Source organism: Belonocnema kinseyi, chromosome 9 (genome assembly GCF_010883055.1).
Source record: "Belonocnema kinseyi isolate 2016_QV_RU_SX_M_011 chromosome 9, B_treatae_v1, whole genome shotgun sequence".
Taxonomy (NCBI): domain Eukaryota; kingdom Metazoa; phylum Arthropoda; class Insecta; order Hymenoptera; family Cynipidae; genus Belonocnema; species Belonocnema kinseyi.
In genome coordinates, this window is record NC_046665.1 from 33,441,248 (window position 1) to 33,453,435 (window position 12,188).

Below are 12,188 nucleotides of genomic sequence, written 5' to 3' on the forward strand. Positions count from 1 at the left end.
ATATAAAACCTTTGCACCTTGATTCACTGTGTTTATTTTTTTAACTGTTTTGGTGAAATACACTTCAATATGGCAGAATAACGATCTTGTTATTAATTATTATTGAAATTTCCTGATATCACTGATTACTTGAATTTCAGCATTTAATAGCAACAGTAAATGGTCTTATTAATTAAAAGGAAGATGAATATAAGTGTTAAGAAAAATATTTCAATTTTGAAACTCCCGCCCGCGTGCTGGTTTTGTGAATTTAGTTCTGCCAGGAGGCACATACGGCGCATCGGTCGCTTCATAACAACCATATGGTCAAAATTTGTTTCCACTATTTAACACGCACCTTCACCCCCCTGGTCGCCATGCTCCTCCGAAGAAGATCGCCAAAAATGTTTGAAAAATGTAGCAAAGAAAAAGGAACAAATTGCATCCGAAATAGAACAGCTGAAAACTGAGATAGTGGAAGAAACTGAAGAGAATGCTGTTGAAAATGAAAGGCTCAAGAGGGAAAATAGAGAACTGCGACAGGAGAAGGAAATAGCGAGAGAGGAAAGTGAACAGACTCTCATTCAATTTCTTCAAACGAAGTAAAGTGAGGCTACGTGGAAAAGAAATTGCCACAACCACAAAATGAGATCAGATCAAGCTGAGGCTACGTTGAATTTGGCTCGCATTGAAAAAAGTCATATAATCGGCAGACTGAAAACAATGTTTACACAAGGCCAAATACACATGTTTTTATATCCCGGCAAACAAGCAAGGTGGAGCGCAGAAGATATTGCAGGTCATTAAGACGCTGGGTTGCTACATTTGATGTAGAACCCGGTCTCTTAAAGAATGTTTTAAAGATAATGAAAAAGAAAGGTGCCACACTATCCAAAAGGGACAAGATAGCCATTGCCAACTTCGACGAAGTGTATTTGTTGCCTCTTTTTTGCATTAACAAAAAGAAGGAGCGAGTCCTGGGCCACACAGGGCTTGTCAAACAGTTCGAGGCTTGTTTTCGAAATGGAAGCAAGTCGTCTATGCTGATTTCGACACGGCAATGACCAAAGATATCTTATTAGATATTATACGGCAGTTGGAGAAATGTGGATACACAGTTGTTGGAAGGGTGTCCGACATGCATGCTTCCAACATTCGATTGTGGATCGACCTCGGTATCGGCATAGAAGATTAGCAGAATGTGTACTTCCAACATACCTCGAATCCGACTACAAAAGTGCATGTTTTTGCAGACGTCCCCCACTTAATGAAGTTAGCAAGGAATCATCTGATTGATACCTTTTTTGAATTACATGGTCAAAAACAGATAAGAGGTACCTGGAAAAATTGCTGCAGATCAACTGCAACGATTTGAAATGTGTCTTTTCCTGAACCCTGGAGCATTTATATTGTAAAGGAAATGCGCGGCAAAAAGTTAAATTAGCCACGCAAGTTTTTTCCAATAAAAATGCTAAGGCACTGACGTTTTGTCTACAGCAGTTCTTACTATTTGGTAATGAGAATTTCAAGGATTTCAAGGGTTGTGAAGAAACTAGTAAAGTTTTGCAACTCTTTTATGATTGGTTCGATTTATTAAAGTGAGGGCAAAGTATGACCGTAGTGGTGCCACTGCTTTTTGAATTGGCAAGGATCTCGCGAAGCAAAAGGACATTTTGAATAGGATGATTAATTACATCACCAACATGAGAGTAGGGGGACGTTCTACGATGCTGCCCTTTCAAAAAGGGATACAACTCAGCAGCCTCTCTTTACTCAGCTTGTATGAACATTTGGAAGAATCTCTTGACATCCAATACATCCTGACAAATAGGCTGAATCAAGATGTTCTGGAGAACTTAGTTTCTTTTATTCGTGGACTGGGAAGAGGCCACGATCATCCCACGGCCTTGGAAGTGATGCAACGTTTGCGAACCTTCATCTTAGGAAAACACGCGATGGAGGCACTTTCGGAAGGCTGCAATACCGAAAAAGACTTGGAAGAAAAGAGCCTCATCAACGGATCTGATTTAGAGGGAGTGCAGGGTGCACATAAGAACACTTCCAGCACTTCGACTTTGAACTCTTCAACCAATTTTGACGGTAGAAATAACGAAGTTGAAGAACCACTTTTACTCGATGCTGCTGTCTTTTACGAAGATGATGATTTGCAACCTGGTCCTTCACAGGTTAACGAGGGCACAGTGGAAATTGAAAGAAATGACCTTGTGGAAGACAAGGAAGAAAGCGCTAGGTTTGAAGCGCTGTCGAAAGCCCTCTTTATCGAGGAATGCGAGCTGGGAGACGAAATTCTTCTCAGTCTTTCCGACGAATACAAAACAGCAGATAATGACGAGGATGAGGATTGTCCAAGAGGTTCGTATATGCATAAAATGTATTTTGTCAACTGTTTCAGAAAAATGCTTTTTTCTTCTACTACACAATTCATTATGAGAACATTGTCCGTTCTTTTATTAAAATTTTTCTTAATATTATTTCAGTGACATGTCCACAAAGCCACGTTACCACAGTTGATGAAGAAGCCCTTCTAAAGGCAGTTGAACTTGCAATGGCCGCAGAAAAAATGTCGGAAGAGGGGCTGAAATACATAGCTGGCTATGTGGCATGGCGATTCTCTGAAGATGAGTCTCTTGGCATATACACTTCATTTATGCCACACCCAACATTTTTGAGACTATTGCATCACGAACCAGCGCAAAACTTGATGAAGACATCCATAAAAAAGTTTTGCTATGTCTAGTGCGTACAAGGACGTAAATAAATTACGCAATTTAAATCGGACAATAAACGAAGAGCGGAAAAGAAGGAAGGAGGAACACGCAAGGAAAAGAGACGCATGAAAAAGTTTCAAAATTGTTAGGAATGGTTCACTGGTACTCAATTTTCATGCGAATGTTTTCCAGGTGGAAATAACAAAAGGAAATTGCAAACCAAAATTAAAATATTTTTTTTCTATACTATTTTATGAAGTAATGAAAAAAACTTTTGTAACTTTCCAAATGAAAATCATATGAGCGGGATAAATTGCCCTTCATAAAGATATTTAGGAAAAAGAAATCAAGATTTACGTTGTCTTCGAAATTTTCGAGAGAAACCTTTCTCTACAAATCGCTATTGTGGAAAGTTAATTAGCATTAGCTTAATTTGTATGTATTAAAAGTAAGACCTATTATTCGTACATTAATTAGACTATAATTTGCCATATGGTACGATTTCGACATTCTTCTGAATTTACATATAAAACGTATATGTACATGTATGCAATATTATAGGGGTTTGTGAACATTTATGGTAATTTTGAACATAGTCTGCTAAGAATAAGAGACATTTTTAATGTGATACAATGTGATTTCATATTATATCGGGAGTAACTGACAAAATGAAAATTCTGCCTGGTAGCAGTAAAAATTTGCGTCAAATTTATATCGAATTCATATAGAATATAAAAGGAAAAAGTGTACTAAAAAAGTCATTCAGTTCGGAGAAAACTGAGTTTTACTTTCGAGGTTAGATTTATATGGTCTCTGAAAATCGTCTTAATTTTAAAAAAATTATTATTTTGAACCAATCTTCTTACCTCGATGTGTATTAGAATTTTTAGTATTTTGCAACAAAAAAACTCTACTTACAAAATATTGTCACTGGCCACCTTCTCCCTTTCCACACTTAATATAATAATCATATTACGAATGTAACACAAATTGTAAAAAACGATAAAGAACAAGAATATCGATAATTATGAATAAATATTTAATATATTGAATATCCTTCGATCGCATCAACCTCCAAATTAAGGAAGTGTTTTTGAATAAATAGAACATAATTATTATCATTTTTATGTGATGGACCCTGCAGGTTGGCCGTTTTAATCGAAGAAAAAAATTCCCTGTCATTTTCCGGTTTTTTCCCGATTAGCAAACATTTTTCACGGCCAATGAAATTAAAAAATTCAACTATATTCTTAACATTTTTCCATATAAAGTAATAAACAATAAACAACAAATTTAAGCATTCAAAGTGGAACCCTTGAATTGCAAACTTTTAAAATTAAATTTTCAAAGTTTTTAATTCAAAAATAGTGTATTCAAATGCTCAATAACTTACACGTATAAACTGGAAGGTACTAACACTTTTAAATTGAACAGTTTTAAGTGAAATGCAAATTAACTGCAAATTTTAGAACTTTTATAAATTTTAGAGTTTAAAGATTGAGATTAGTTCCAAAAATATAAATCCACGTTAACATTTTCAACAGTATAAATTAAAGAATCAAGTAATGAACTTTAGAAATTTACAAAATTATATATTACTTCAAGTAATTTTAAGCTAGACACATTAAAAATTGAAAAATAATGTTTTACCTTAACATTTCTTAATTTAGAAGTTTAATTATTTTTATTTTACATAGTCTAGGCATCCGTCAAAAGATTTAAAATTTTATTTCAAAATATTGAAAAATCGAGAAGTGGATTTAAATTTTTCCTAATTCAAAATCATTTTTGAATTTTTTGTCAGAACTTTTATATTTTTGCAGATTTCAAACAAAAATTTAGATTTTTTTCAATTGTGAAAGACTATAGAAGAATAAAAATTTTCTTAAGATTCTTAGAAAAATTGAAAATTATTTTTCATTTTGAATAATTATTGTAACAGAAAGTTTAAAAAGGTTTTAAAGAGATTAAAAAAATGACCAAAGAAGAACAAGGAAGAATTTAAGAATTTTATTTAATTTGCTGAATTTTCAACAACTGTAGGAAAATTTCGAATAATTAAAAAAAATTAATTTAGAAGATCTGAAAAAATCGTTAAGACACTTCGTTTAAATTACTTGAAATAACTTCAAGCTTTTCATTAATTTTGAAACTTTTCAAAACTTCGACATATCTCTTAAAATTACTAAAATTTTGTGTGCAAATAATAAGTGTTCAATTGTTATTTATGCGTGAAAATTTAACAATTTCACTTATAAGTTGAACACTTTTTAAATAGAACAATCAAAAATTGTAACGCTAAAAAATCAAAAGTTCTTTGAAAATCTAAAGATTCATAGCTTTCTATGTAAAACAATTCAGTTTCAAATTGTTTTCTTTTCAACATTTGGTTTCAATTTACTCGTCATAAATGAACAGTGAAATATTGCTAAATATCAAATACTTATTTTTCTTCTACGTTAAGAAATTTCATATTAAATGGGTGAAAAATTAAATCATTTAGACTCACAATATTTTTAATTTAATAAAAACATTTAATTATGACTATATTATTATGGATTTATTTTTAAGTGGAAAATAGTGAAACGCACATTTACATTTTTTAATGGCTGAAAACATTAATAAAAGTAATATGTTAATAACTTTATTTATTAAAATTATATAAAAAAATATATAAAGGAATACCTGAAACTGTGAATGAAAAATATATTATTGATAAATCATGAGTACAGATCCATTTTTAAAATAAATTATTTATTTAATATTTACAGACTATAAAATAAAACTGTTTTTCATCAAAAATTTTCAGCTTCAAACACTTTTAAATTTTAATTGTTTAAATCCTTAAAACGGCACTTTAATTATTTTTAAAACTGTTGAAATATAGCTTGGGCAGATTTTTCTTCTGAAAATTCGTAAAATTCTCGGTTTCTCAATCCGATGGCCACCTAGTTCTTTATAAAAAAATATTCGATTTTAAAAACTTCTAATTTTTAACTTTTTTAACCTCTAAAACTGCATTTTAAAATTCTTCAATTAAAATATATGCTGAAGAAGAAAAAAATTTAACTGGAAAATTTTTAAAGTGACACATTTTCGAATTAAGCATTCTAAATTAAATGGTATAATAATCTATAAAAATCACAATTTAGGAAATTTAAAAAAACGGTTGAAATCAAAGTTGGACAACATTTTTATTATACAAATTTTGTAACATTCGCGGTCAAAAAATAAATTCACTGTAATTTCCCGATTTTCCAGGTTTCCCGGTCCAGCGGTCAACCTGCACTGCATTATATAATTTTCTTTAATCAGAACTTTCCCACTTGACTTCAATTTCATTTTATTTGACACAGATACGTAATGTTTTGTCAGCAGAATGAAGTTATGAAACACATAACCTAAAATTATAGTTAATCCGTATTTTTCTTCAACGATCTTCAACATTATTATAATACATTTTATAAGGATTCAAATACTTATACACCTTAAAAGTACAAGAAATTTTTATTCTTACTCTTTGCATTATAAAGTCCCTTACGTTTGCCACCTTTCTTATCCAAGATGGAGAAATTAAGTGGTGAGTCCTTATTGGTTCGGTTTTTTTACTTGCGCGTGGCTAGACCATGTATTTGTTAGATCATGACTGGTAGCGCGCATTACACATCAACAACTTGCCCTGAACCTAGGACTCGTAGGGTGTTTCCATGCATCTGCAAGCAGGTAACCTGCACAGTGATCCCAGATTTGAAACAACGTTCACTCCAATGCTATCACAGGTCTTGTCTGTGTGAAATATACATGGAGAATAGTCATAAGGAGACAAAACTAGTGGAACTGAAAATAAACACTTTTCTGTTGCTAGAAGTACGCACACCCGCATGTGCAAAATCACACTTACGTATAGTTCAAAACTTCCCGAGCGTAGCGTGTCAACCGCACTTAAAAAAAATATGGCCGCCGATGTGAACGCGAGTCAAATTTAAATAAATAATGATTGAACAATTAATAATTTGTGAATAAAGACAAGGATGTTACAATTAAAAATAACTGTATAAAAGCGAAAGTTTCCAATAAGTGTCGTTTTAAGTGTATAGTGTACGAGACTTTCAGAGTTTTGACAAGTTGTATGTTCATTGTTTTTGTTACAAACACGTAGAATACCTGTCGCACGCATAGTGTTGTTAAAAGTAATTTGATATTTTCATAAACATACCACCTACCTCTTCCATGGCGAATAATTTTTTATGCCACAAATATTTTACAAAACCTTGTCTGATTATTAATCTTTATTTGTTCGAGCGACCTGTAAAAACAAAATAATGCAGGCGGTCATATTTTTTTAAAGTGCAGTTGGCACGCCACGCTCGGAAAGTTCTGAACTATACGTAAGTGTAATTTTACACATGGGGGTGTGTGTACTTCTATCAATAGAAAAGTGACCGTTTTTGGTGAAGTCCATGCATTACAGATTGGTCTCCTTATATCTATTCTCCATGAAAATATAGTAGGAGACGTTGTACATAACTGGGTTGCGCGCGCAACCCATTTCTCCTTTTCTGAATTTGAAAACTCGAAGGTGAGCGATTGCCGGTCGGAACACTTCGGCGGTTCTATTTATATCTCTATCTGCTAACTGCTCTGAAATAAATTCAAGAGATTGGGATTTTAATATTTCCAGATTTCGATGCTGGCGATTCTCATGATTTGAATACTTCGCGCGCCTCTTAATGTGCGTATATTTTGAGGTTACGTTATTTCAAGTATAAAATATAAATGATATAAATATCTATACCATTTTGTATATATAGACACATATTACTAATGATTATATTATAATTATGTTACATTATAATAGTCTTATTTATACCTTGATCCGCATTTGAAAGAAATTAAAGAAACTGGCGATTATGGAATTCATCTCGTTTGGATAAAAACTCCATAATTTGGTTTAAAAATTAAATATTTTGTGGAAAGTGTGCCTATTTTGTTAAAAAAGTCCCCTTTTCTTTCAAAAGTTCAACAACTTTGTTAAAATGTTTTTTTTTTCTTGTAAGGTTCATCTTTTTCGTTGAAAATACATTTTTGAAACTGAAAATTTAACAAATTTAATTATTTGGTTGAAAGTTCAACTCCTTGAATGGAAACTCATATTTTTCGCTTAAAAAATTCAACTTTTTGTAGATAATTGGTCTTTTTGACTTTAAAATTAAATAATTTCGTTGAAAATTCATGTATTTTGTTTAAAATTTGTCTGTTTTGTAGATCATTAATTTTCTTGGTCGAATATTCATCTTATTGGTTGACAATTCAACAGCTTTGTTGAAAATTTATTTTTCCTGTTAAAAATTATTTATCTTTATCTGAAAATGTAACTATTCTAGGATTTATTACAAATTAATCGCTTTTATGTGAAAATTGAACTATTCCATTTTTGATTGAAACTTTATCCTGTACATTGTATTAGTTAAAACATCAATTATTTGATAGAAACTTTATTTATTTTGTTAAAAAGTAAACTTTTGGGTAGAAAATTGATATATTTTGTTAATTATATTTTTTTCCTAACATTAAAAAAACTGCAAAATAAAAAAATTGCCTTAAAATCGTCCTGATTCTTTTTTTTATTTTTAAAATCTCTTCAAATACTCACTTACAATTAATTTTTCAAAATAAAAAATCATTTTCAATTTTCTTAGCAATCACAACCATTTTTGGTATTCTTTTTAAATATTTTACAATTCTCAAAAAGCTTAATTTTTTTTAAATGTGCAAAAATCTACATCGTCTTTCAAATTATTTGAAATAATTTCAAGTTTTAAATTAATTTTGAATCCTTTTTTAAATTAAAATTGTAGCGTTCAAAGTTAAAATTTACCTCTATACAATTTTAACAATTCAAGGCTTTCTATTTTGAACCATTCTGTTCAAATTTTTATAGTTTTTAATAGTTGTTTATAATGGATTGTTTTAAGTGAACGGTCAAATATTGCCAATAATTAACGAAATTTTTTATTTTTTTTAATTAAGAAATTTCAAATTGAATGGGTTAAAAATAAGATTTTTTTAGACTGAAATAATATTGGAAGTCATCATTGAAAATAATTTAAAAAACTAATATCTATTAATTCTTTAATTTTAAACGGATTCAGAATCATCTTCTAAAATCTATCATTTTTCCATTTTTTAAACCTTAAATTCAATTTAAAAAATTTTATTTAAAAATTCTTTCGATTAAAAAAAATCATAATCGAAAACAAATGAATTAATTTTCTATCAAATAATTCGTGTTTTAACTAATACAATGTGCAGGATAAAATTTCAACCAAAAATAGAATAGTTCAAATTCCAGATAAAAACGGTGGTTAAAAATTGAATTGAACAAAAAAAAAACGAATTTTCAACAAAATTTTTAAGGGAAAATGTTTATTTTCGACCAAGAAGATTAATGTTTTTTATAAAGAAAAAGATTTTTCAACTTAACCAATATGTACGATTAATTTTTAATTAATCATATAATAGTTACATTTTCAGGCAAAGATAAATAATTTTTAACAGGAAAAATGAATTTTCAACAGAGCTGTTGAATTGTCAACCAATAAGATGAATATTCGACCAAGAAAATTAATGATCTACAAAACAGACAAATTTTAAACAAAATACATGAATTTTCAACGAAATTATTTAATTTTAAAGTCAAAAAGACCAATTATCTACAAAAAGTTGAATTTTTTAAGCGAAAAAAATGAGTTTCCATTCAAGGAGTTGAACTTTCAACCAAATAATTAAATTTGTTAAATTTTCAGTTTCAAAAATGTATTTTCAACGAAAGAGATGAACCTTACAAGAAAAAAAAACATTTTAACAAAGTTGTTGAACTTTTGATAGAAAAGGGGATTTTTTTTACAAAACAGTCACACTTTAAACAAAATAATTTACTTTGAAACCAAATAATGGAGTTTTTAGCCAAACGAGATGAATTCAAAAATCGCCAATTTCTTTAATTTCTCTCAAATGCGGTTCAAGATATAAATAAGACTATTATAATGTAACATAAGTATAATATTATTATTAATAATATGTGTGTATATATATATAAAATAGTATAGATATTTATATCATTCATATTTTATACTTGAAATAACATAAACTCAAAATATACGCATATAAAGAGGCATGCGAAGTATTCAAATCATGAGAATCGCCAGCATCGAAATCTAGAAGTATTAAAATCCCAATCTCTTGAATTTATTTCAAAGCAGATAACAGATGGAGATATAAATAGAACCGCCGAAGTGTTCCGACCGGCAATCGTGCACCTTCGAATTTTCAAATTCATAAGAGGAGAAATGGGTTGCGCGCGCATTGATAGCATTGGAGTGAACGTCGTTTCAAATCTGGGATCACTGAACCTGCATGCAGAAAACCCATAAGAGTGAGAGAGATATAGAATGGTCCATCTCTTTCCCTCTTATGGGTTTTCTGCATGCAGGCTGCCTGCTTGCAGAGGCATGAAAGCATCCTTAAAAAAATGGATGCTTTTCTATATATACATCCCTAATTCCGTTTTAGAAAGTGAAGATTACATCTTATATTGGTATGTTACTATCCAAACTAGAGCACCTAAATAGACGGGTATGTGCACCCGCCATTTTCGGTCCATGGAGTAAAGGAAGTTTGTATAAAACGTGTGCATTAAACGCGAGAATTGAAGCTCGGCTGTGATAAAATTAGCTTATTATATTAATAAATAATAGTTTGAATTTGTTTATAGACGTGCTAGTAAACGTGTGAATAAATATGTTTCTTTTGGTGTGTTCTGAAATGGGGTGTGGAAACTGCAATTGTAAAGACCACATACAGCCTACACAGCCCTACCGAAAGAATTTTCCGAGTTTTCTTTAGCGAAATAGCCTGGCCCATTTGAGTCTATAAACAGAGTCGATTTGAAACAAAATAGTCTCGGAGATAGTTTGAGTGATTTGGGTCCTTTTCAAGATCCTTTTAGTGGTCCTTTTAAGAGTGGTGCGACGGTAATATAATGTTTCTTTCATATTCGTCACGTACCGGGCACGTACGAGAAACGTTGTATTAATTCCAATTTTAAGCATTTAAATAAAAAGTTAGATATCTGAAATCATCGAAACTCGTAGATTCCGAATTATTATGTTTTAGGCTGTTAACTACAAATTAAAAAAATCTACTTCTAAATTTTAATCCGGAAGCTTAACAAAGGACCCTTGAGTGTCGGCTACTCTATTGATATGGCCTCTCTGCTTGTTATTTATGATCGCATACTTATTTCAATTTCAGACTCTGCTTGTTATTTATGATCGCATTGCTATTTCAATTCCGGAAAGGACATTTTAAAGCCTTTAAAACATTTAAAAGAACTACCTGGACCTGAAAAAATATCTACCTGAGTGCTTGCAGAGAATTTCTCTGAGCTACTTCGACCTAAAGAATTTTTAGTATATACTCAAAGATTCTTTGCGCTAGGGAGGTGCTTATTAAATGTAAGTAAATAACTTATTTATTTAACATAGAAAAAGTATATTAGACCAAGTAAGACTAATGTATTAAAAAGTATTTACAAAGTGGTACGCTCATTTTGTGTACATCATACAATGCAGATGTTATACAATCTAAAGTGAGGTTGTGTTTACCTTTATATGAATTTGCAATTGGAACGTGAGTACGTCAAATAAGTTCTCTACATTAGTTTTACTTAGTCTAATATACCTTTCCCATGTTAATTTAAATAAATAAGTTATTTACTTACGTTTAATAAGCATCTGCATAGGCTGTATGTGGTCTTCTCAATTGCAGCTTCCACACCCCACTTCAGAACACACCGAAAAAAAAATATTTTTTCACATGTTTCCTAGCACGCCTATCAAAATTTCAAACTATTATTTATTAATATAAAAAGCTAATTTGATCACAGTCGAGCTTCAGTTCTCCCGTTTAATGCACACGTTTTGTATATACTCGCTCTACTCCATGGACCGAAAATGCCGGATGCACATACTCATCTTTATAGTGCCCTATCCAACAGAGCTGCCAGATCGTGGATGGAAATTACCCCCACCATACCTACCGTTTGTGAGCCGCAAAACAGAAAGTGCATGATTACCACTGTGAGTTCGTATGTAAGCCGAAAATGCACGATTCGACCTCGGAGTTCTGCCGTACGATGATTGCCGATCTGAAGGCTTCGGAAGACTTCGGTGGTCTTCTATTTATATCTTGCTCCCCATTTGAAAGAAATTGAAGAAATTGGCGGTTTGGATCTTTTGCGTGATTCTTAATTTCATGCATACGTCGATTTTCAGGTTATGTTTTCCAGGTGTACATAATATGGATATATATATATATAATAATCAAATACATAACTGAACAAAAAAAAATTTTTTTAATTGTTTTCAACATGATAGTAAAATTTTAAATAAAAAAATTACATTTTCATCCAAAAAGCTA

General features: G+C 31.0%; 1 protein-coding gene across 1 annotated transcript in view; it reads left to right on the forward strand.

Moving 5' to 3' along the window:
• Positions 1 to 12,188, forward strand: part of LOC117180468 — a 16,078-nt gene that overhangs the window by 3,313 nt on the left and 577 nt on the right. The window lies entirely within an intron of this gene.